The 27223-nt window shown below is 43.8% G+C and overlaps 1 pseudogene; it reads left to right on the top strand.

Annotated features, from left to right (window-relative positions):
- Positions 1–8410: 8410 nt before the first annotated feature.
- On the top strand, positions 8411–9607 carry LOC110122086 (creatine kinase B-type pseudogene; annotated as a pseudogene).
- The last annotated feature ends 17616 nt before the right edge of the window (positions 9608–27223 follow it).

Here is a 27223-nt window from a genome sequence, read left to right as displayed (position 1 = left end):
TTTATCTATTTTTTTACAATAAACCATTCCTTTTCTTTTTTTTAAATAGCAAGTCCTTTTACTTATTTACTTATTTCTATTTAATTAACTAATTTATATTTTGGCCCCACCATATTGCACATACATGGGAGTGAACCCTGCCCCCAGCAGTGGAAGCACAGAGTCTTAACCACTGCGCCACCAGGGAAGTCCGAGTTCCTCCACTTTTGTTTCACACTTCCTGACCTCCTTCCCACACAACTCCTCCAAACCTTGGATGTCACCTGAACTCCACAGGTGAGAGAGAAAGGAGGAGGAGGACTCAGGCAAGGCTCAGGACACTGTGGAAAGGATGAAATACCCAAGCCCTACTGTGACCCGCCTCCCCATAACAGCTCTTCCCCCAACACGCTCCTCTGATCTCATCCCCCGCTCTCTCTGTCATTCTTACATTTCCTTCAGGTTTCCTCTCAAACTCCATCTTACCAGGAACAACTAACTTTGGCCTCACCAACTCTACTCACTTGGTTTCAAGGTCTAATCAAACTATGCTTTATGAAACTTGAATAAATTTATCATAGAGATAAAACAACCACTGTGAAAGTCAGCTATCCCAAGACGGCCTCCTGACAGTCACGCCTTTGGAAAGTCCCCTCCCACACAGCACAGGGCTGACGTGTGTGACCGTTAGCACACTGCAGACACGAGAGGGCGGCTTCCAAGCCTAGGCATAACAGACCCTGAGACTTCTGTCTTGCTTTCTTGGATCACTTGCTCTGGGGGAAGCTAGCCACCAGGCCATGAGGACTCTCAAGGAACTAGATAGGGAGACCCAAATGGTGAGGATCTGACACCACCTGCCAACAGCCAGCATCAACCTTGGAAGCAAATTGTCCAGCCCTAGTCAAGCTCTCATAAGACTGCAATCCTGGCCATCATCTTTTTTCTTTCTCTCATTTTTGGCCATACCACACAAAGCTTGTGGGATCTTAGTTCCCCGGCCAGGGACTGAACCCAAACCCACTGCGGTGAAAGCACCAAGTCTAAACCACTGGACCGCCAGGGAATTCCCCTGGCCGACACCTTGACTGTGATTTCATGAATCACCTGGTGCCAGAACTACCCAGCTAAGCCGGCCTCTCCTAAACTCCTTACCCTTGGATACTTTGAGGAATAAAACAAAAAATCCCTATTGTTATTTAATCCACAAAATGTTGGGGGTAGTTTGTTACACTGTAATAGATAATTAATATACTCACTCACCTCTTAGGATCTCTTAGTCCATATAGCTCTACTGCCTTTAAGTTACCCCTCCACCCACATAAACCAGCACAAATCCAGGCAGTTAGACCACTGTCCCTGGGATTTGTCCAGTGTAGCATTATACACTTGTGGTCCACTCTTCCTTGCTTTTCCTACTTCCCTATGTCCCCAAAGCCCACCTGTCTCTTCATCTCAGTGAATGATTCTTACCTCAGGACTGTTAGCCTCTTACAGTAAGCTTGGGGCAGATTTCAGCCTCTACCTTCTCCCATAATTCAGTTATTCTCCATCCAGACCTTCACCCTAAAGTCTGGGGATGGAGACATTTCGCATTTTTCACTCCCATCCTCACCTCGGGATTTAAACTCTCTAGGCAACATTCTTGCCTGGAGAATTCCATGGACAGAGGAGCCTAGAGGGCCACAGTCCATGGGGTCACAAAGATTTGGACACAACTGAGTGACTAACACAACACAACAACAAGGCTGGCCACACGTAACCAGCCCTGCCTGGAGAAGGGGCTTGAACAGTGCATGTCGGAAGCTTATCTGAATGAGGCTCCCTCAAACTGCTGGGTGGGTCAGATTTTTCAACCCCAAATACTGCTAGGAGAGATGCCAGCCTCATCTCCACAGAGAAATAACTATATCCAGGTCAAGAGGCTCAGTCTTGCCCACTTGCCCTGATTCATCACCAATGTTCCTTAATTCTCTCTCAGCACCTTTCTGCTCTACCCACAAACTCAAGTTCCATCAGGAAACAATCTCAGAAGCCCCACATTATAGTATGAGCCCCAAATTCTACACAGCATGTGTGTATATCTGTATGTATGGTACATGCACCTGTAAATCTCTGTATATATGTTGGATGTATGTGTACACGTGTGTTTTCTGTGTCTATACGTGTTATGTGTATCTGTACGTGTGCTTTGTATGCGTAAGTTGTGTTTGTATGTATAACAAGTGTACATGTATATTTTGTGAGCACATCTCTGTTGTGTGCCTGTATGTATGATAGGTGTATATGTGTATATATGTGCATGTGTCTGTGCTTGTACTCACATTCAGCTTCACCAGCTTGGGGTTCACACAACTTCCCTCCACAAGGACACCTAAAATACAACAGATGCTTACTTTTGACAAGTGCACCACAGTTGTGTAAGATGTTAGCATTAGGTGAAGCTAGATAAAAGGTAACCAGGGTACATAGGAGCGCTTCTGTAAATCTAAAATGTTTAGAAGCTATTGCACAGATTAGCAGGAAATGTATTCCTCCCCTCTTCCTCAGGTCTAAAATTTCCCAGGGGCACTTATTTTATCCAAGGCACTGACCTAGTTGTGACATCCTCACCAGGGGCGTGGAGTCAGGCCTAATGCCTGCACAACCACAGCCAGACTCACAACTTTCTAACTTGCCAACTTTCTAAGTTGGCACTCCTGTTTGCTATTCCTCAGAGTGATCGCTAACAATCGAGATTCCCTCCCAGACTTGTATACTAACACATTTAAAAGATAAAGACAACGAAAAAAGAATTCTTCGAAAAAGAAGAAAGAAGCACAAACTGAAGGGCCTGCAGCTAATTTAGGGCAGGACTGCATTTTTGAGGCACCAGGGGAGGAAATGGGTCTTCTGCCTGACTTTGATTGTTCAGATCAAAGCTGGGCAAATGGGAGGGTCAGAGGAGGAGGAGCAGAAAGCTGCCGCTAGTTTAGTAGACTTGAGCCTTAGGTATTCGAATCCTCCCTAAACCTCTGTGTATTGTCAGGGGCCCAATGTTTTACAGATGGCTATTTGGGGTTTAAATATTCTTCCTCCTACCCCCGCCCCACATGTCAAATAAGATTTCTTTGGAGAAAAGTGGATCTGCCCTGCCCTGCCTGGCTGGAAGCAAAGTGCTCAGCTCCTGGGGGAAACAGGTCCATTCGATCTCAGCTCACTAAGCAACCTGTTGACGAGCTTATAATTACCAGAACTGTGTGCTACACAATGAATGTTCTTGGGGAGTTTAATGATCGAAGTGAATGAACATGCTTCAACATTTGGAAACGTGTTTGAGAAGAATAATTGCTTTGAAGTGTTTCATAAATTGTTGCTAGGAGACCGCATCAAGATGGGCCTTTTCACTTACAACTTAAAGTTCAACTGGCAGGAAATTCTCCCATTCAAAATATAGATAAGCAAACAGAACAATTAGGAAAAAAAGCAGAAACCTACTAGCTGTCAGAGAAAAGATTTCACCCAAAACAAAATGGAGAACAAGAGGCAAGACAATATTGATGGCAGTGATAGATTTGCATCTCAGTTCATACTAGTTATATGATCTTGGGCAATTCTTTTCTTTCTTTTCTTTTTCTTTTTTTTTTTTTGCCCCATGCCACAGTTTGTGGGATATTAGTTCCCTGACCAGGGATCAAACCTGGAGCCCCCACAGTGAAAGCAGTGATTCCCAGGCACTGGACTGCCAGAGAATTCTCCTGGGCAATTCTTTTAATGATTTATTCTCAGTTTTACTATCTGAAAAATGAGGCTATCAATGACTGAAAACTACTCAGCACATAATTCATGTTTTACACATTTAGTTATTCATACTTGCATGTTCCAAAGGATTTCAAGGTAGCTTACACATGGATTCCCTGTCTTAGTTTCTGTTCCCCTCAAAGCAGCCCTTGACACTAGAAATTGGGAAGGGATGGCTTACTGGGGAAGTAATCCCAGGAAGTTCACGTGAAACAGTGAAGAAAGTAGACTGGAAAGGGAGAGAAGTTAATAAAAGGTGCCCCAAAGAGCAGGAAAGCCCACCGTGGACCGATATTGCTGGGAACCCGCTGAAGAATCACATAGAATACATCTCAGAATTCTCCCTCTGAAGGTGAGGGGGATGCTGAGGTATTTATCCATTGGCTCTCGTCTCTCAGTGTTGAGGGCTGCTTCTGGAAGCCTTAAATAACTAGCATTTCCACAGTGCCCTGCACAGTCTGGTAATTGCTGGAGAAATAGGAGAAAACCTTCAGAAGAGAAGCAGGGAGCTACAGGCATGTGAGATAGGAACTAGCCAGTTCCTTGAACTATCCCCTTCCAACCACATATGAACTCAGAGGTGGACCAATGGGATAGGTTATCAACAGAAGGAAAGATTAACTGATGAAAAAATTGAGGTCAAATAAAAACAGATACTCTGTAAATGTCGTTGAACCCAATGAAAGATTCTTTTGTAGAAAGGCTGGCTGTGATAACTGATAACACTTTTTTCTTGACACAAAATAGCCTGGAACTGGGGCAAGCATTGCATATTCATGTGGGCAATAAATGGTTGAGCAAATCCTTCTATATGGCAGTCCTTTGTTGACCAAGACCTGGGAATCTGGAACATTCCTATCAGGTTCAACTGTGGTTAGACTGCAGGCTTCAAACACTAAATTTGAACTTTGGGCATTGAGTGTATTTGGAAATTAGATTCCTACTCTGCATGGGTCAGGGAGAAAGTACTTCAATACTTCCCTACCTCTAACAGTCCATCCCCTGCCTGACAGCAGTTTGCCATCTGGATCACTAGCAAGTTAAGCAGGGCTCAAACTTGGTCCTCCCTCATGTGGAAGAACAAAAGAAGCTCAGTATCATCCTCTGAAGTTTCTCTAACATGTTTTTTCCCCACACAGCCCTGAGAATATCTTTAGCAGCGCCATGACTTCCTGCAGAAATGGAAAGCTGTACTGACAGAATTGACAGAAAGCAAGGGTATAAGGCAGGGCAATGCCTCCAGATGGGGGCAAAAGAGCTGGCAAACCCCTCCCCCGAACTCCCAATCTCCAGGTTCTCTGTCAGAAAGCAGAAAGATGAGATATGGAAAAGAAAGAAGAAAAGAAGTTAAGAAGGAATGGAAAACAGCAGGAGAGAGACAATCAGACATTATATGCCTCCTGGTGGAAGAACACACCCAGTTTATGAAAGAAAGTGAAAGTCGCTCAGTTGTGTTGGACTCTTTGTGACCCCATGGACTCTACAGTCCATGGAATTCTCCAGGCCAGAAGTGGGTAGCCTTTCCCTTCTTCAGGGGATCTTCCCAACCCAGAGATCAAACCCAGGTCTGCCACATTGCAGGCGGATTCTTTACCAGCTGAGCCACCAGGAAAGCCCAGGAATACTGGAGTGGGCAGCCTATCCCTTCTCCATCGCATCTTCCTGACCCATATATTAAACCAGGGTCTCCCACATTGCAGATGGATTCTTTACCAACTGAGCTATCAGGGAAACAAATTTATGAAGTAGGCTGGCTAAAAAAAATTGAACCTGGGTTTGATCAAGACTCTAGTTTTAACTACCAGTTTATGAGAAATGCAGAGGAAGGTGCAATATGGTAAATGCCACCACAGTAGGGATTGCAAAATCCAGACTGCAGGAAAGTCTACAGAACAGCAACCAGGTTTCAACAAATAAAGAGAACCCTATAGACTAAGAGAAATTTAAAAGGTATACAGTTGACCCTTGACCAAAGTGAGCGTTAGGGGTTAGGGGCGCCAACAGTTGCAGAGTCAAGAATCCACACAGTCAGCCCTTCTTATCTGTGGTTCCTCTGGATCTGCTGCTCTGCATCGCAAATTCAACCAACCTCAGATTATGTTGTATTGCAGTACTTACTACTGAAATATCTGCTTAACCGTGGACCTGCTTAGTTCAAACACATCTTTTCATAGGTCAGCTGTATTAATTAATTGCAATGTGTGGTTTTTATTTAAACAATAAGGATGATTGATATTCATCTTCATTCAATTTTTTAAATGTTGAGCTTATAAGAAAGGAAATTTGAATGTTAACTGAAAATTACGATGTTTGAATGACATTACTTAAGTTATGTAATAATGGTATTACTTTAAATTTCTTAAAATTCATATCTTTTTTGGTTTTTTTGCCATGCCACAAGGCATGTGGAATCTTAATTCCCTGATCAGGGAATGAACCCGAGTCCCCTGCAATGGAAGCACAAAGTCTTAACCACTAGACCTCCAGGAAAGTCCCTCAAAAGTTCATATCTTTTGGGACTTCCCTGGTGGTCCAGTGGGTAAGACACCACACTCTCAATGCAGGGGACCTGGGTTTGATCCCTAATCAGGGAACTAGATCGTACATGCCCCAAGGAAGACCTGGCAGAACCAAATAAATAAATATTTTTTTAAAGTTCATATCTTTTAAAGATACATAGTCAAAACATTAATGGTAAAATTATATAATGTCTGGAATATTCTCTGAAAAGAACACAGGGGTTAAAAGTGGTTGGGCAGGCTTGGTCATGAGTTCATGATGGACACCTGACGGTTTCAAGCTATTTTTGTCTCCTTTTTTAATATATTTGAGATTCTCCACAATAAAATGGTAAAAATATAAAACAAAACCCAACAGAGAAGTAGGGTTCCTTCAGGGCATGACTAGGAGGCGCATGAAATCTGTTTGAGCAGGAAGTACATTTTGGATCTGGGCATGTGTTCTGCTGGTGAGGAAGCTTTAGTTTTTCAGCTTGAAAAAGGATCAGGGTGAGGTCCAAAGTGAAGGAGGATGCAACCTGACATGTGATCTTAGGGAATCCAGCTGCGGCTTGCAGGAATCCCAGTACCCTGGCCAAGGACTGAACCTGGGCCACAGTAGTGAAAGCCCAGGACCCCAACCACTACTAGGCCACCAGGGAAGCCCCCTATGTTCTTTTTTAAACATTTTTATTGGACTATGTTGTACCTGATTACATTCTTGATTATGACTGAGGTGAAGAGGAAATCATTTAAAAAAAAGAAAAATTAGAGCCGTTTAAGTTTCATTACAGGCTCCCCTGGTGGCTCAGTGCTAAAGAATCTGCCTGCCAACGAAGGAGACTCGAGTCTGATCCCTGGGTCAGGAAGATCCCCTGGAGAAGGGAATGGCAATCCACTCCAGTATTCTTGCCTGGGAAATCCCAAGGACAGAGAAACCTGGCAGGCTACAGTCCATGGGATCACAAAAGAATTGGATACAATTTAGCAACTAAACAGCAATAAAAAGTTTCATTACACTAACACTATATCATGAAGCTAAAATATTACCCAGAAACATATAATAATAGCCAAAATAATAATGGTAGCTAGCATTTATTGAGAACTGATTTCAGGCTAGGTACTAAACCGAACGGGTTGTATGGATCATTTGTCACAGCATAGCTTTGATTACTATCTTTGTTTCACAGATAAGAAAGTGAGATTGAGAGAGATTATATAACTCACTCAAGGTTGCATAGCTGAGATGTAACTGAGCCGGAATTCAAAACCGCTATATTAGTTTGCTAAGGCTGCCATAGTGAAGTGTCACAGCCAGAGTGAGTTAAAAAACAGAAATTAATTTTCTCACAGTTCTGGAAGCTAGAAGTCTGAAAGCAGTGTTGATGTCAGCAGTGTCAGCAGTGTTGATTCTTTCCAAGGGCCATGAGGTGAGGGTCTGTTTCAGGCTTCTGTCCTTTCCAGGCAAAATCTTTTTAATCTCAGAGAACCACATCTCCTGTCTCAGTCCCCCTGACTCTCAGGTCTCTGCCCTTCGCACAAGCCAGCCCCTCCACCTGGAAGGCCTTTCCTCTTGTCTATCCCCCAAAGCTGACAGCAAGAACCTCCTGTGGAAGCCTTCCCTACCCTGCCATATTCTTCTGAGCTTCCTAACATGATAGTTTTGCTACTGGACCTAAAGGAGGAGGAGAGAGGGGGCGAGTGTCTCAACCTCTATGGAATCTCTCACTGGGCATGGCACATCTCAGTCTGAGGAAATGTTTAACCATATTTGCTCCTCACACTCAAATCCCACAGAAACCTGAGTGGTGATTGTTTGCCTGGATTTTGAAAAATCCCTGTGGCCTTGTCCTCCAGCCTTTATAAGTCATTGATTTCTACTGTCTAATCATCCTCTTGCTGCTGCCCAAGCCCTGGGTACCATGCCCATGTCTCCAAGCCCGCTGGTACACTCAGACTGTCGTCTTACAGTGTGACAGAATAATCCTCCTTTTACCCACCTGTAGAGAAGGGTATCACTTTGGGGAAAGGTAGAACCATGTGTGTGTGTGTCTGTCTGTCTGTCTGTCTGTCTGTCTGTCTTGTGAGAGAGAGCTAGACAGAGACAGACAGAACCAGACTGCCTGAAGCAAAAGAAGAATGTCTGGCCGGCGTGGACAACCCAGGCCACCCCTATATTATGACCGTGGGCTGCGTGGCCGGCGACGAGGAGTCGTACGACGTGTTCAAGGAGCTTTTTGACCCCATCATCGAGGACCGGCATGGAGGCTATAAGCCCACCGACGAACACAAGACGGACCTCAAACCCGACAACCTGCAGGGCGGCGACGACCTGGATCCCAACTACGTGCTGAGCTCGCGGGTGCGCACGGGCTGCAGCATCCGCGGCTTCTGCCTCCCCCCGCACTGCAGCCGCGGGGAGCGCCGCGCCATCGAGAAGCTCGCCGTCGAAGCCCTGTCGAGCCTGGACGGTGACCTGGCTGGGAGGTACTATGAGCTCAAAAGCATGACGGAGGCGGAGCAGCAGCAGCTTATCGACGACCACTTCCTTTTCGATAAGCCCGTGTCGCCCCTGCTGCTGGCCTCGGGCATGGCCCGCGACTGGCCCGACGCCCGCGGCATCTGGCACAATGACAATAAGACCTTCCTGGTGTGGATCAACGAGGAGGACCACCTGCGGGTCATCTCCATGCAGAAGGGGGGCAACATGAAGGAGGTGTTCACGCGTTTCTGCAACGGCCTCACCCAGATTGAAACGCTCTTCAAGTCTAAGAACTACGAGTTCATGTGGAACCCTCACCTGGGCTACATCCTCACCTGCCCGTCCAACCTGGGTACGGGTCTGCGGGCCGGGGTGCACATCAAGCTGCCCAACCTGGGAAAGCACGAGAAGTTCCCCGAGGTGCTCAAGCGGCTGCGGCTTCAGAAGCGAGGCACAGGCGGTGTGGACACTGCCGCTGTGGGCGGGGTCTTCGACATCTCCAGCGCCGACCGCCTGGGCTTCTCGGAGGTGGAGCTGGTGCAGATGGTGGTGGACGGCGTGAAGCTGCTCATCGAGATGGAGCAGCGGCTGGAGCAGGGCCAGGCCATCGATGACCTCATGCCGGCCCAGAAGTGAGGCCCTGGCTGCACCTGCCTCCTCCACCAGCTCCTCCGCTGCTTCCTAACTTATTGCCGAGGCCGTGCCCGCCACGCGCCCCGGAGGCTCGCTGTGTGGTGGCTGAGCCCTTAGCCTTGCTGTAGAGACTTCATCGCCCTCGGTAGAGTTTATTTTTGTGATGGCTGAGATGTTGCTGATGCTGAAATAAACTAGAGTTTTGGCCTGTAAAAAAAAAAAAGAAGAAGAAGAATGTCTGGGTTTCTGAAACTAAAAACCCCAGAGGCAGTGTTCAGCTTCAGTATAGGTACCAAACTCAACCTCGTCACCAAACTCTATAAGATAACCACACATGCTAAACATCCCATTCGTTTAGTGTATTTACCGAAGATCTGCTCATCCCACAAAGGGTTCCATCCTGTGGCAGACATCTCTCTGCTGTTGCACATCCTACCCTCCACCTCCCTGCCCTCCCCCTGGTCTGCCCGCCCGTTCTCTGCCTCTCTTAGGAGCAAAACAATCCCTCTCCTTGTCTCATACAAAGCAGTTTAGCAGACATCTTTCCTTGATGGATAAGGCCCTTGGGACTCCACCTTCCACCCCAAATGTCATTACAAAGTATTTCTTCTAATCAGACGGAGAGCTCTCCCCAAGAGAATTCTGGCGACATACATTTTCTCCACCTCATTACTCGCCAGTCTCACAGTTCTGCCACTTTACTGTGGGCAAAGCTTGTTGTACCTCAGGTCCCAAACCAGAAGAGTGAACCGGAGCAGAGCAGAGGGCTTAGTTACAGCAAAACATCCCCTGGGCAAGGAGCCTGTCCAGTTCATCCCACTGAGTCACCACAGTGCCCAGAATATGTTTCTGGCACAGAATGGATCTCTGATACTTTCTACGGAATGGAGAGCAGTCTGAGTGATTAACCAGCATCTCTTATGAGGTAGGGGAAAAGATGACTCACAGGACTTAGAAAAAGGCAGCCAAGGAGGGCCTGGGAGGAACAGAGGCCAGGCAAGTTGTATACAAAGGAAGTAGTGTCTTCCCTTGAATAGAAGGCTATTTCCTGGAACCTAAAACAATGTGTCCATTTCTCTGCATTTGGTACCTCCTGTAACTACATATTTCTTTATGTCCTTGTTGTTTATTTCATTGTCTATGTAACTACATATATCCCTGACTTTTATTTCATTTATTTTGGAAATATAGGGCTGTAGGAGCTATTTTAGGAGAAATCAAGATGTTTTGAACTGACCCACTAATCTGGACACTCAGCGACTGCCAGGCTCTTGGGATGACTAGCAGTAGTTCTAGTGCACAGAAGAGGGTAGTGGCATACATCTTTTACAACTTCCACACCAGGTGAGGACTCAGACCTAATTCTACCAGAGCTACAAATGTTGACTAGCCAGCAGGTACAAGAAGAGTCCTGCAATTGGCTCTTGAGGCTTTGGGGATCCATTTCCCGCAAGTAACAGGCACTACACTGGAGTCTGACCCCACAGCTTGCTAGAGTTGTACACTCAGTCATGCAAAACTAATGGTGCTTCTATTTCCTAGTTAACCAAAAGTCTTGTTCCATCACTCAATTTACCTGTTCAGAAATATTTCTAACATTCCTTATAGGAATTAAAAAACCAAGTGAGATTTTTGACAAGGATATTTGAAGTGTCATGTAGCCATCTTTGGGGTGTTAATTCTAATAAGAGAACTTCAAAAGCTAACTGCCTGTCCCAGGATATATATTAGAATTCATTTGTGCACATAAGTATTACAGCATGTGTAAAAAGTATTTGTGGACTTCCCAGGTGGTTAAGAATTTCCCTGCCAATGCAGGGGACATGGGTTCCATTCCTGGTCTGGGAAGATCCCAGAAGCCACGGAGCAACAAAGCCCATGTGCCACAACTACTGAGCCTGCGCTCTAGAACCCAGAAGCCACAATTATTGAGCCTGCATGCTGCAAATACTGAAGCTCATGTGCCTAAAGCCCATGCCCCACCAGAGAAACCACTGCAATGAGAAGCCTGAGCGCTGTGTACAGAGGCTGAGAAAGACTGTGTGTAGCAACAAAGACCCAGCACAGTCGTAAGTAAATAAGTAAATAATTTTTTAAAAGTATTTGTCAACAATAACATTAAAAAAAATAGTGTCTGTTCCATGATGGGACAGGAGTGGTAGGGTTATATGGAGAAAGTAAAAGGCCCCTTCTGGTGGGGGCAGTAAGGGGAAGATCCACAGTTGGGCCTGGAATCTGGTCAGCTGATGATCCAGAATTTTCTTCTGCTTAAACATTAAATGACTTACCTTTGTTTTCATGTTGGAGGCTGTTCCACCCTCCCCAGACTTATAAGACCTGATTTCAGCCCTCCTTTTCCAATTCCCCTTTTTAGAAGGGGTGGTTTATTCTCCTGCTGTCAGCACAAATGTAAAAATTAGAAACACATCTGATTGTACCTGTAGTTACACACTTGCAGCCACAATTAGCCATAAGCACTCTCCAAAAATGGCAAAAGCAGTTTAAGCATGCCTGCGATTAAGTAATTGTGGGCATCATTAGTTGCATCTTTACTCACATGAGTAACTTTTATGGTCACCATGACTACCTTCTGATACCAAATTATCCACCCAGCCAGGGAACAGTTGGGCTGAAATCTGATACTCCCTTCTCCCATTTTGTGAAAATTGTGTGCTTTTTTTCTAATTACTACACACAAGCAAATGGACTATGTTTGCAAATACACACTATTCATGTCAAACCAAAAATAAATTGTCACCCCAAGTCCTGTGTATTATGTGTTCATCATTTTTTTTCCCCATCTGACAGAAAACAAAGCCAAGGTAGCCTTTTTTCTCTGGAAGAATAACTCTCTTGTGTTATCTAGGTGACAATATAATCTGCAATTTGTATATTCTGTCCAATAAAGAAGGTTTATTTTATGCCATAGTTATCATTTCCCAAACTGAATATCTGCTACAAATTTTCAGTTGGAGAGTTCTACTTTTTGTTTGAGTGAAAATGATTAGATATTTTTTCCCAGAGGGTCTTAATCTGAAAGGGAAATGGGCCCAGGGCTAGGAAGATAGTTCCTGTTTGGAGAATGATAAGCTGTGGGGATGTCATTGAGAAATGTATTCCTAATGAATCCCCAGCCTGAGAAGGAAACATTGTGTTCTTCAAACTCCCAAGAAATGTATAATCATATACTAGATCAGAGTAGGGTAGAGACATGTGTGTTTTAATATACTTATTTATATAATTTCAAGATGTTTGATACAATAAAAGATTAATCATCCCTTACTAAGTAGCATGTGACTAGACCATAAAGAAGGCTGAACGCGGAAGAATTGATGCTTTTGAACTGAGGTGCTGGAGAAGACTCTTGAGAGTCCCTTGGACAGCAAGGAGATCAAACCAATCAATCCTAAAGGAAATCAACCCTGAATATTCACTGGGAGGACTGATGACAAAGCTGAAAGTCCAAGTCTTTGGCCACCTGATGTGAAGAGCTGACTCATTGGAAAAGACCCTGATGCTGGGAACTATTGAAAGCAGGAGAAGGGGACGACAGAGGATGAGATGGTTGGATGGCATCACCGATTCTATGGACATGAGTTTGAGCAAATTCCGGGAGATGGTGAAGGACAGGGAAACCTGGTGGGCTGCAGTCCATGGGGTGGCAAGGAATTGAACACAACTTAGCAACTGAACAACAACAACACTAATACATGTTTCAGATTTACCATCTCAGAGATGAGGAGCTAGGACCTATACATCCCATCTAAGTGTTTAGAAAGTATGGAGTAGATGACCGAATAGTTCATAGCTTATCATCTGTTAGCCTCATTTGCCATTTGAAGAGTAGAAAGATTCTATCAGGCATTCTGACCCTAGCAACTTTGGATAAAGAAAGAAATCCGTCTCTAGAGCAGTGCTGTCCTTTGGAACTTTCTGGGATGATATAATAAAAAGTCTTTACCTGTGTTGTCCAATCTGGCAGTCACTACCCATAGTTGGGCTAGTGTGTGCTTGGAATGCGACCAGGATGACTGAGGAACTGAATTTAAATTTTATTTATTTTTAATTAATTTGAATTTACATAGCTCCATGGGGCTAGTGACTACCACATTGTACACACAGCTCTAAAGTATATGGCTACAGCCAGAAAAAGGAATCAACAGTGGCTCCAAATATGATTTTTTTTTTGATGTGATAAATAGACAGCATAGTATTTGAATTCAAAATCCCAGGCTACGGTTTTGGCTTCACCACCTCTTAGGTATATGATCTTTGATAAAGCACTTGTTTCTTAGCATAAGTTACATTTTAAAGGCAGCATGCTGATGGGAAGGTGGAGATTGAAGAGAAAGAGATTACAGGGAGCCAACTTGTCACCCTATTGCTGGGGTGTGTATGATTTCTACTAGAGAAGATTGTTCAGCAGAGAACACTGACAAAGTGAGACAGAAATGTTCTTACACAAATTAGAAGCCTCTTGACTATATAAGTGGCAGAAAAACCCAACTTAAACCTGCCTTAAGAAAAAAAAAAATTCTATGGGTCCGTATTTTTACTGAAAAAATCCAGACCTAGGGTTGACTTTGGGTAAGTGGATCCAGGCTTCAACTTAAGTCATCTAGATTTTGTTTCTCTCCAATCTCTTGGCTCTGCCTTATGCTGTGTGGTTACAGCTTGGGCTTCATATGGGAGCAATATGGCAGCAGCAGGCCAAGCCCCCGTAAACTCTCAAATCTACCTTCAGGATAAAGGGTGAGGGTCTCTGTCTTCTGTTCATATAACAATCCTTCATTATGATTCATTGACTGTGGAACAACGCACTAGCCATGTCTGAAGTCCATTGTCCCTTCTGGAACCTGAAGTTGGCTTAGTCTTGCCCAGGCTTTGGGGGCTGAGAAGAGAGGAGGGAGAGAGTTTCCCAGGGATAAGGCAGAATACTTCGAGTGGGGAGGGTGAATTGATGCACTGTGGCAGAAAATAATAGATGCACTCTAGAGTCTTGTTCCCAGGACTTTGAAAGACAAAAACTCTGACCCCTTGAGTAATCACAGCAGAAATCAATCCAATTCAATTAAATTCAACTTATTTCAACAAACACAACCTAAGGCTGTGTGGGAGCCCTCTGATTCTAAACCCATGCATGTTGTAGCCATGAATATGTATTTCAGCCATTTTGAAACTGTGTTTGGCCTTCCATCTCTATACATGATATCACTTAGACAACAGATCGAGTTAGTATTTTCTACTGGCTGTGTTCTGGGATTTTGTGTCCTTTAGGGACTGTGCTGAGAATGGACAGCAGTTCTTCAGAGATTCAATTTTCACTTGATTGAATTATTTGAGTGGCAGGGATCCCAAAGGTCATTCATTCTTGTTGATACTACTTCTTGGAAACGCTGAACACATTCTGCCACTTTGCTTTCTTTATTCCCTGCTATCCTAGGGAGAAAAGGAAGAATCAAGGCGTTATTTATTATAATATTAGTATGTGCCAGGAATGGTGGTTGGTGCTGAAAGAGCCATTAAAAAATCAAATAATACAAGAGAGTGTTGCGGGTGAAGAAAGCTCTGGCCTTCAAGTCAGAAGACCTCAGTTCAAGTTCTGACTTTGCCAGTAATTATCACTGTGATTTGGAGACAAAGGCCTCATTTGAAAGATTTTGGAAAACCCCTCGAGCTGGAAACCTCTCTCTAAGACCGTGAAAGGTTAGCTCTACATTAGCATGACTAAGGCTTGCTGTCTGACCTTTGAGAGCTAACAGAAAAACACTCCCTTCACCCTCAGAATTCAGCACACACACCTCCGCTGGGATTCAAGCTGAGAGGATCAAATTAAAGTAGGAGACACAAAAGGAGCTTTTCATTAACTCTTAGAAATTGTTTCTCTCCTAGGGACCAGCTCATTACAAAAGAATCCCCAAGAGCCAGGATACACCCCTCCTGCAGAGTAGGGTTCAGTGAAAGAAGGGTCTTGCTGAAATGAGCAGGAATTTGACAGCTGGAAAGGCTTGGTGAAGGACACTTCAGGCCTTTGATGGGCCAGTGGGGCAAGGCAGACCTGGAGCCAGAGGCTGACCACAGCAGTGGTGATCACTGGCCCCTCCAAAGCCTCAGGCCTGGAAGTGAAGGACGACTGGGTCCCCAGAGGTGACCACACTTGCCCAGGTTGATTTGTGTATCTACAGTCTCTTGTTCGCTAATTTCCAGAATTCTGTATCCAACGACTTGCCTAAGATCTCTACAAAACCTCCACCCAGCAAGCAAGCTGGAGCAAGAGTTATCAGGTCTCTGGTGTTCTTGGCCTGCCATGCCTTGGTTAGAGATTCCACCTACACATGGGTCCTGGTGAAACTGAGTGGGACTCCGTGGGGTTCCTGGGCATGGAGGCCTTTTTGTCTCCCATTTCTTATAAGCAAGACTCCAGCCTCTAGACCTTCCCTGAGTTCCAAAGGGCAGATTGGAACAACTGCTAATTAAGGGAGGGGCAGCCAAGAAAGCACCTGAGTCAAGACTAAAGGGGCCACAGAAGCTCCTCAATAGTAGGAGACTAGCTACCTGAGACGGAGAAGGCAATGGCACCCCACTCCAGTGCTCTTGCCTGGAAAACCCCATGGACGGAGGAGCCTGGTAGGCTGCAGTCCATGGGGTCTCGAAGAGTTGGACATGACTGAGTGACTTCACTTTCACTTTTCACTTTTATGCATTGGAGAAGGAAATGGCAACCCACTCCAGTGTTCTTGCCTGGAGAATCCCAGGGATGGGGTCGCACAGAGTTGGACACAACTGAAGTGACTTAGCAGTAGCAGTCACCTGAGAATAAGGGAGTGCCAGCCCTGGTCACACCCTAGTCTTGTCAGCAACCCCACTCTTGAACTATTGCTGCAAAGTGAAAAAAGTGAAAGTGTTAGCCACTCAGTTGTGTCCGACTCTTTGCGACCCCATGGACTGTAGCCCACCAGGCTTCTCTGTCCACGGGGATTCTCCAGGCAAGAATACTGGAGTGGGTTGCCCTGCCCTCCTCCAGGGAATCTTCCCAACCCAGGGACTGAACCCAGGTCTTCTGCATTGGAGACAAATTTTTCATCATTTGAGCTACCAGGGAAGCCCATAAAACTCTTCATCAGATCCTCCCAGGTTGGGATACATAGTTTCCTTGTGGGTGGGAGCCCGCTGTGTCCTTTGCCTGGCAGAGCAATAAAGCTATCCTTTTTTGCTTCACCCAAAACTCTTGTCTCCAAGATTTAATTCAGTACCAATGCACAGAGGCCAAGCTTTCAGTATCACTGGGCAGAAGGATGGAGCCCCTCACCCCCAGCCACACTCACCAGAGCTGTGGTATGAGAGATGCTGGTGGCCTGTTCCTCCACCTCCCTTGACTGCGAACTGAGATGGGAAGGAGTTTTATTTCCCTTGGTAGTACCTTCCCAGAACTGAGCTTCTGTCTTCAAGGCGTGATGAGAAACGGGGAGGGAGCAGCTTGTGCTACAGACTCTTGTCCTTCTAATCAAGATCTACTAATAGAATTTCTTTAATAAAGGTTTCTTCATTTTAAGACAGGACAGAAAGGGGCAGGACTCAAAAGCTAGAAAATGGAGAAGAGGCTCAGCTGTTGGGATGCCATAAATACCTGTTGGAACTGCCTGAAACCAAGGTGGCTTTCAGAGTAGTCCAGTCATTGACTTTTAGCTCATTATACCTTTGTTTTCCTGTTGGGAAGATCTTTTGGAGAGGAAAATGGCAACCCACTCCAGTATTCTTGCCTGGAGAATTCCAGGGAAAGAGGAACCTGGTGGGCTGCAGTCCATGGGGTCACAAAAGGATGGACATGACTGAGCAACTAACACTCACTCATTGCCACCTTCAATTTAAAATATTTATTTTATTTATTTGACTGCTCCAGGTCTTAGTTGTGGCACGTGGGATCTAGTTCCTTGGCCAGGGATCAAACCCAGGCCCCCTGCACTGGGAGCATGGAGTCTTAGCCACTAGACCACTAGGGAAGTCCCCAGACCTTCATTTTAACAGTAAAAATCACTCCCTCTTACTCTATGACAGTCCCAAGGTGGACCATAACAGGCCAGAAAGTGGGGAGTAGTCCAGTTCTGGGGAAATCTCCATCCTTCCCCCAAATAGCAAGAATATTCCTCCTACTCAGGAGCCTATGAAATTACTTAACCCATAAAAATCTAGGCCCCAGACTTCTCTGGTGGGCCAGTGGCTAAGACTCCGAGCTCCCAATGCAGGGGGCCTGGGTTTGATCCCTGTTCAGGGAACTAGATCCTAAATGCTGCAACTAAGACCCAGTGCACCAAATAAATAAATAAACATTAAAAAAAAAAAAAAAAACACACACACACACCTAGGTCCCCATACCCCAGGGCAGCTCTAACTTTCTAACATAATCTCTTGCCCTGGAGCCACTGTCTCATTCCGAGCCTTCTGAAGCAAACCACTTTCCGCCTATGGAATGAGTTTGTCTCTAAATAAACTCATGAGTTTGTCTCTGAATAAACTTGCTTTCCCTTTACTGTGGCGAATGTTTTCCAACTCTCTCTTGAATGTTCTCCAACTCGAAACCAAGAACCCTCATTTGGTGGTCTATCATAAAGATTCCTGCAGGTCTAAGGACATGGTATCTTCTTCTCCTGCAACAATTTGCTACACAACCTTGGAACAAGGTCCAGAGATTTTAATGGTTGCTTTATGCATATATTGCTGTTGTTCAGTCACTCAGTTGTGTCTGACTCTTTGCAACCCCATGGACAGCAGCACACCAGACTTCCCTGTCCTTCACTATCTCACAGAGCTTACTCAAATCCATGTTCAATGAGTCAATGATACCATCTAACCATCTATCCTCTGTTGACCCCTTCCCCTCCTGCCCTCAATCTTTCCCAGCATCAGAATCTTTTCCAATAAGTTGGCTCTTCGCATCAGGTGGCCAAAGTATTGGAGCTTCTGCTTCATTATCAGTCACTCCAATGAGTATTCAGGGTTGATTTTCCTTTAGGATTGACTGGTTTGATCTTCTTGCAGACATACATACAAATATAATAAAAAGTACTAGTTACAGTTGTTCCTGAGGAGTGGGTCCATACATCACTCTTCCATAAGAGGAACTCCAGTGGGTTTCCCCCCTGCCCAGTGGGTTTTAAAGAGGGATTTCAAGCATAATCAAAATGCTACTAAGGCTTTTGCACCAGAAACATGCCCCTTCCCCTCCCTTGAATGGAAACCAACTGCTCTTATGTGAGTGTCAGGGGGAAGCTGCAAAGAGAAAAACAAGAACTGGTTAGAACCAACTACATCCAAGATGGCAGAAGATTCTATTTCTACTGGACCTTGAGCCCCATTATACACTTTTTGTAATACATTGGCTAAATGACACACCCAGCAGCTACACAACAGTTGACAGTTGCCATGACAACAACCTGAAAAACCCACACAAGGACCGAAAATGAGTGTTGCCTCAGTTCCAAGCCTGAAGCACACCCCTGTTCTTGGATAAGTCATGAATATTCCTCCCACTCTTTCCAATTCCCTCCTTTTTGCCTCCTCCCTCCTATATATGCTCTTCACTGGAATCAAGTTAAGAAGCTGATTTGGAAATTTAAGTTCCTGATTCTCCATTCTCTGGACATCATAAAGCTTGTGCTATTCCAGTCTCAGTTCTGTTACTGGCTGTGCAGATCTGAGTAGAAAAAGAACCCCAGCATGGACCCAGGCAGCCAATTTAGTAACCGAAAGATTCTTCTTCATGTCGAATGGAGAATGAATCAAAGGGAGATCAAAGTGTAAGCAGGCATATCAGTGAGGAGATACATGGAGTTGCCCAAAAGAAACATGGTGCTGTGGAAACGGTGAAATGGACACAGATCATGTCTCTTTTGTTCATCGTTGTAACCCCAGCACCTAGCACACTAGCACATATTCTGTGTGCCACACCTGACTTCTCTTCTACTCCAGTTCTGGAATATGGCAAGACTTGACTTGTAAAAGGGGTTAAAAAGTAATAGTAGCAATTCTGGTCTATCAGGAAGCCTTTGTTTATATTCATGAGATAGGAAGGGGCAGGGTAAAACCTTTAAAAGAATCACAGCCATTGAGGACCTAAACATAGACTAGGTCCAAGATGGCAGATGATTGATTTTCACTAGACCTTGAGCTGCAGTATATGCTCACTATAATACATCATCAAGCTAAATGCTGCCAGGTGCCATGACAGTTGTGAGGTCAGTCCATAAAAGACCAAAAAGTGGGTGGTGGCAAGAGGTTCCATGGTATGGGGTTGTCAGTTTTTATGCCAAGTGCTTTGTTTTTATGCCAAGTGCTTAGTCGCTCAGTTGTGTCCAACTCTTTGCAACCCCATGGACTGCAGACCACCAGGCTCCTCTGTCCATGGAGATTCTCCAGGCAAGAATACTGGAGTGGGTTGCCGTGCAGTCTTCCAGGGGATCTTCCCAACCCAGGGATCAAACCCAGGTCTTCTTTACGGTCTGAGCCTCCAGGGAAGCCAAAGAATACTGGAGTGGGTAGCCTATCCCTTATCCAGGGGAACTTCCTGACCCAGGAATCGAACCAGGGTCTCCTGCATTGCAGGTGGATTCTTTTCCAGGAAGCCCTGTCAGTTTTAATAGGGGTGGATAATTTCATAGGCTAATGAGTAGGATCGCCGAGGAAGGCTTTCTTATCTTTCTTTGCTGTTCTTTGGAACTCTGCATTCAAATCGGTATACCTTTCCTTTTCTCCTTTGCCTTTTGCTTCTCTTCTTTTCTCAGCTATTTGTAAGGCCTCCACAGACAACCATTTTCCTTTTTGCATTTCTTTTTCTTGGGGATGGTCTTGATCCCTACCTCCTGTACAATATCATGAGCCTCCATCCATAGTTTTTCAGGCACTCTGTCTATCAGATCTAATCCCTTGAATCTATTGTCAATTCCACTTATAATCGTAAGGGATTTGATTTAGGTCATACCTGAATGGTCTAGTGGTTTTCCCTACTTTATTCAATTTAAGTCTGAATTTGGCAATAAGGAGTTCATGATCCAAGCCACGGGCAGCTCCCGGTCTTGTTTTTGCTGAATGTATAGAGCTTCTCCATCTTTGGCTGCAAAGAATATAATCAATCTGATTTCAGTATTGACCATTTGGTGATGTCCATGTGTAGAGTCTTCTCTTGTGTTGTTGGAAGAGGGTGTTTGCTATCACCAGTGCGTTCTCTTGGCAAAACTCTGTTAGCCTTTGACAAGATGAGCACTATAAAGAACAGAAATGGTATGGACCTAACAGAAGCAGAAGATATTAAGAAGAGGTGGCAACAATACACAGAAGAACTATACAAAAAAGATCTTCACAACCCAGATAATCACGATGGTGTGATCACTCACCTACAGCCAGACATCCTGGAATGCGAAGTTAAGTGGGCCTTAGGAAGCATCACTAAGAACAAAGCTAGTGGAGGGATGGAATTCCAGTTGAGGTATTTCAAATCCTAAAAGATGGTGCTGTGATAGTGCTACACTCAATATACCAGCAAATTTGGAAAACTCAACAGTGGCCACAGGACTGGAAAAGGTCAGTTTTCATTCCAATCCCTAAGAAAGGCAATGCCAAAGGATACTCAAACTACTGCACAATTGCACTTATCTCACATGCTAGCAAAGTAATGCTCAAAGCTCTCCAAGGCAGGCTTCAACAGTACGTGAACCGTGAACTTCCAGATGTTTAAGCTGGATTTAGAAAAGGCAGAGGAACCAGAGATCAAATTGCCAAACCTGTTGGCTCATCAAAAAAGCAAGAGAGTTCCAGAAAAACATCTGCTTTATTGACTAAGCCAAAGCCTTTGATTGTGTGGATCACAACAAACTGTGGGAAATTCTGAAAGAGATGGGAACACCAGAACACCTGACCTGCCTCTTGAGAAATCTGTACACAGGTCAAGAAGCAAGAACTGGACATGGAACAACAGACTGGTTCCAAATCGGGAAAGGAGTATGTCAAGGCTGTATATTGTCACCCTGCTGATTTAACTTCTATGCAGAGTATATCATGTGAAATGCTGGGCTGGATGAAGCACAAGCTGGAATCAAGATTGCCAGGAGAAATATCAATAACCGCAGATACGCAGATGACACCACCCTTAGGGCAGAAAGTGAAGAACTAAAAAGCCTCTTGATGAAAGTGAAAGAGAGGAGTGAAAAAGCTAGCTTAAAACTCAACATTCAGAAAACTAAGATCATGGCATCTGGTCCCATCACTTCATGGCAAATAGATGGGGAAATAATGGAAACAGTGACAGACTATATTTTGGGGCCCCAAAATCACTGCAGATGGTGACTGCAGCCATGAAATTAAAGGACACTTGCTCCTTGGAAGAAAAGCTGTGACCAAGCTAGACAGAATATTAAAAAGCAGAGACATTCCTTTACCGACAAAGGTCCGTCTAGTCAGACCTATGGTTTTTCCAGTAGTCATGTATCGATATGAGAGTTGAACTATAAAGAAAGCTGAGCACTGAAGAATTGATGCTTTTGAACTGTGGTGTTGGAGAAGACTCTTGAGAGTCCCTTGGACTGCAAGAAAATCCAACCTGTCAATAATAAAGGAAAACAGTCTTGAATATTCATTGGAAGGACTGATACTAAAGCTGAAACGCCAATACTTTGGCCACCTGATTGGAAGAACCAACTCATTGGAAAAGACCCTGATGCTAGGAAAGATTGAAGGCATGAGGAGAAGGGGACGACAGAGGATGAGATGGTTGGATGCATCACCGACGTGATGAACATGAGTTTGAGTGGACTCTGACAGTTGGTGATGGACAGGGAGGCCTGGCGTGCTGCAGTCCATGGGGTCGCAGAGAGTCGCACATGACTGAGCAACTGAACTGAATGAATGGAAGGATTATTCCAACTACTTTGGTGAAGGGATAGGGATTTCTACTATTGTCTTCCTAGATGGCTCACATTCTGTCTATGGAATATGCTTCTCCCTGAATAAAGCTGTTTCACTTTACTGTGGCTCACTTTTGAATTCTTGCCTGCGCAACGCCAAGAACCCTCTCTGTGGCTCTCCCAGGGACTTGCCTGAGACCTCGAACATGACCATCCTCTCCTACTCCACTTTCTTTCCTGCAGCACTCAGACCATCTCACCTGAAGCAGAGAAACTTCACCAAAGAGAGGGCATTTGATCAGGGCCTTGAAGGAGAGCACTGGCAATGCTCTAGAGAAAAAGGAGAAAATCTCAGACTCTGAGAGTTTTTTGCTTGTTTGTTTGTTTTGGTTTCTTTTTTGAGGAAAGAAATATTTTAGTTAGCATAAAGTCTATGAAAATATTGGAGCACAAATCCTCTAGAATTTATAATCTTAGTAAATTTATCTTTGTCATTTCCTTGGTGTCCTTAAATATGAATTAAAGAGGTAAGTAATCTGATCTGGACAGATCCAGCCAGCTCTAATGTTCTAAGAGTCTAGGCAGCCATGAATGGAAAACTGCAAGGGATAAATTATGAAAGGAACAAAATGCTCTTCCTACCAGATGCTAAACTTGAACTAGGACCAATTTTGAATATATCCATGTTGTTTTCCTCTTACCCTTGAACTTCACACACAGTGGAACTATTGTTTAGAAGAAACAGGAAAATACGGTTTTATTGAGCACATAATCATTATTTTTATCATTGGCAAGGCTTTGAAAAATTCAGCAACATCTAGCAACACTAGCCAGATCTGCTGTCCTCTATCTGTTCTTGTTAAATTTCTCATAATAACTTACACTTCCAATTGCTTTTTAAATATGTTTTGGAAGTCAGTGAATCCTTTGAAAATCATATGAAATATGGTGGTTCATACAGCAAAATGCACTTATCTACAAAGTAATGAATGCAATTTGAGAAGGTTCCCTAAACCTTGAGGGCCTAGGGTTCCAGAGTAAGTTTATGACTTACAGTTGATGGTATACAGGGCAGGCTGCCCCAAGATACGCCATTGGCATGCAGAGCTAAAATTAAGCAAAGCCCAAAAGACTCAAGAAGAACCTTTGAACTTCTCCCTAACTGCTTATTCCTATTCTTGGAAGGAACTATCACCACAGGTAAATATAATAAAGTATGAACTAGGTGTGGTAGACAGGGAGGAACCTAGCATGGCCTTTTTGATCAAAGATCTCCCTGTGTCCCGTTGCCTCTAGATAGCCAAGCAAACATTTGTCTATCAAATGTTATTTTCATATCCCTGTGAATTACCTTGCTTCTCTTTGAAGTAATGAAAGGGAAGACCCCTACCTCATTCTCCACAGTCCGAAACGACATACATACCTAATATTGCCTCACTGTCTTTGGAATTCATATTATATGAATTCCCCATATGTATATAATAAGTTTGATTTTCTCTTGTTAATTTGGCTTACATCACTGACTCAATGGACATGAGTTTGAGCAAACTCTGGGAGACGGTGAAGGACAGGGAAGCCTGGAGTGCTGCAGCCCATGGGGTCAAAAAGAGTTGGACTCGACTTAGTGACTGAACAACAATCTGCCTTATGTCATTTTAATTGCCAGTCAAAAGAATTTAGAGGGTATAGAGGAAATACACCCTTTCCCACAGTTTATGTACCCAGCAGGATTCAATTTTATTGGATCCTATTCACCTCAAGACTGCTACTGCTAAGAAATCCTGAGAAAACTGATAAAAGCCAGCAGAAGTTGAGAAATCTTAGCTGTATTAGTCTCCTAGATCTCTGCCTGTGGGATCTGTTGGAAGTGAGAATGGCAAGAAGCTTTTTTCTCTTTTCTAAAATTAGAATAGTAGGAGAAAATATTTGTGCCGCAAGTTTCTCAGACTTTAGCAATTCCTGGCAAATTTGATAAACTTTTGCTTGATTTTCTTCTGTTAGTCTGTCTCAGGTCAATTTAATTCTTGGACCAGCTAGAAGAACTTATATGGGTGCAGGAAAATTTCCTCCTCCTGATACAACTTATAAAAGGCATTTAAAAATTCTGCTTATCTCTTACAACTCTGTGCGTGAAGAAATTTAAACCCCATCTTACACATAAAGAAACTGGACCTCAAAGAAGTTTTTACTATTTATTTTTTTCCTGGAAGGTGAGAGAAAGCAGTAAGGTTGCTTTATTCTCCCAAAGTGCTGATGGTAGGTGGAGGGAAATCAAAACCCAGCTTCTGTCCAAGGTAAACTCTACTGAGAAACCGCCTCATCTCAAAGAAAATGGGTTACACCTCTCCCCTACTTCAGGAGCTGCAAGAAAATTATGTTGCTGCTGTGGCCCAGGTCAGAGAGGGAAAGACTGAAAAATCATAACAAGCTACACTCAGATTTGCAGCCCATATTCACATCACTGAATTTGGTGAGTCCAAAAAGTTACAAATTTTGAAATTCATTTCATTTTTCATTGTTTTAAATTTTTATTTATCTATTTTTGATTGCACTAGGTCTTCGTTGTTGTGAAGGCTTTTAGCTGTGCGTGGGGCAGCATCTTTCTGTGGTGGCTTCTTTTATTGTGGAGCCTGGGCTCTAGGGCACAAATAGTTGTGGTGCCCAGGCTTAGAGGCTCTGAGGCAAGTGGGATCTTCCTGAATCAGGAATCTAATCTGTGTCTCTTACATCGGCAGGCGCAGTTTTGCCGCTGAGACACCATGGAAGCCCTAATTATTTTTATTGAAACATAGTTGATTAACAATGTTGTATGAGTTTCAGATGTACAGCAAGTCGATTGTTTTGTGTGTGTGCGCGTGTGTATGTGTGTGTGTATGGCTTCCTTGGTAGCTCAGCTGGTAAAGAATCCTCCTGCAATGCAGGAGACCCCGCTTCGATTTCTGGGTCAGGAAGACCCCCTGGAGAAGGGATAGGCTGACCACTCCAGTACTCATGGGCTTCCCTGGGGGCTCAGACTGTAAAGAATCCCCTTGTAATGCATGAGACCTGGGTTCGATCCCGGGGTTGGGAAGATCCTTCCGAGGACAGCATGGCAACCCACTCCAATATTCTTGCCTGGAGAATCCCCATGGCCAGAGGAGCCTGGCAGGCTACAGTGCATGGGGTCACGAGGAATCAGACATGACTGAGCAACTAAGCATACACATAGCACATGTGCACACACGTACACACACACATATGTATGTGTATATATATATGTGTGTGTGTGTGTGTATATAGATAGATATATATGGAGGTGTTTTCCTCTAGGGAGAATATACATTTGATTCTGCTGGGTGCTCAAAGTTACTGCCAGCCATTTGGAACCATTTTAAAATAAGTTAAGGAAGAAGGGGAGGGATAAATTAGGAATTTGAGAGTACCACACATACACTACTATATATAAAATAAACAACAAGGACCTGCTATATAGCATGGGGAACTCTACTCAGTATTTTGAAATGACATATATAGGAAAAGAATCTGAAAAAGATTTAAAATAGTCCCAAATTGTCAGTGTCTTGAGCACCTGGCGAATCAAGTGTATATTCTCCCCTAAAGGAAACACCTGCATTCTAGATCACAAAGGATCCTACTTATAATTTTTGGAATATATGAGCAGCAATGGTCAAAAATAATCAAGCAGGGAATTCCCTGATGGTCCAGTGGTTAGAACTCTATGCTTTCACTGCCGAGGGCCCAGGTTCAATCCCTGATAGGTAAACTAAGATCCTACAAGCCATGCAACAAGCTCCCTGCCCCTCAAAACAGTCAAAACAAAAAAAAATAAGGCATGATGAGCCAGAATCTTTTAAAACTACAGAACCAACAGACAACATAAAAAGATTTTTACAGATTTCTAACATATGAATTATGAGACCTAGGTTATAAAACAATTAGGCATACTGTATTTTTGTTGCTGTTGTTTTAATAACTGGAGTAGAAGTATTAAAAAAGAAAGCTCACTTCTGATTGGAAGGAAAAGAAATAAGGAACAGGAAACTATAAAAAGCCATCTAATACATTTGAAAAAGGAATAAAAATAGTATCTATAAATAAAAACTGCAATAACAAAAAGATCCAGAAAGATTCCCTGGAGAAGGAAGTGGCAACCCACTCCAGTATTCTTGCCTGGAGAACCCAAAGGAGAGAGGAGCCTAGCAGACTAGAGTCCAGGGGGTGCCAAAGACTCAGACACAACTTAGTGACTGAACAACAACAAGCAGACTAAATATAATTGAATACAGGATAAATGAACCAAGAATAAGCCAGAAGAAATTACTTAGAATGTCACATGGAAAATAAAAATATGAAAAATATGAGTACTAAGAGACAGAGAGGATAGAAATGAAAGCTCTGATCTACACCTCCACTGAAGCTCCAGAAGGAGGAGACAGTATGCTTCCTACTTCATATCAAGAGGTTGATGTGCCTCTTATGTCTTTGCTATTATTATAAAATTATTTAAACACATTTGAAATAATAGAGGGAATAGCACTATAAACCCAGCATGCCCATCATCCAGATAATCAAGATTTTACCACATTCCTTTATTTTCACATTTTGATTTTTCTTAATGTCTTTCTTTCTTGGTGATTTTTTTTTTTTTTTTTTTTTTTTTTTGAGACTCTGCTTGGCTTGCAGGATCTTAGTAACTTGACCGGGGATTGACCCCGGGCACTCTGCTGCTGGGCAGTGAAAGCATGGAGTCCTAACCATTGGACCATCAGGGAATTCCTCGGTGCATTTTAAAGCAATCCCCAGAGTTCATATAATTTTGCCCCTAGAGGTAATCATTGAATATTAAATGGCAGAAATTTTTCCAAAACCAATAAAACCAGAATCCAGTTCAAAAATGTCAGCCATTCCTAAGCAGGATAAACAAAAAAGAAATCCACATCTGGGCACTTCTGTACAGA

This window comes from Odocoileus virginianus, chromosome 31 (assembly GCF_023699985.2).
Source record: "Odocoileus virginianus isolate 20LAN1187 ecotype Illinois chromosome 31, Ovbor_1.2, whole genome shotgun sequence".
Classification (NCBI taxonomy): Eukaryota; Metazoa; Chordata; class Mammalia; order Artiodactyla; family Cervidae; genus Odocoileus; species Odocoileus virginianus.
This window is presented reverse-complemented; position numbering and strand designations above follow the sequence as displayed.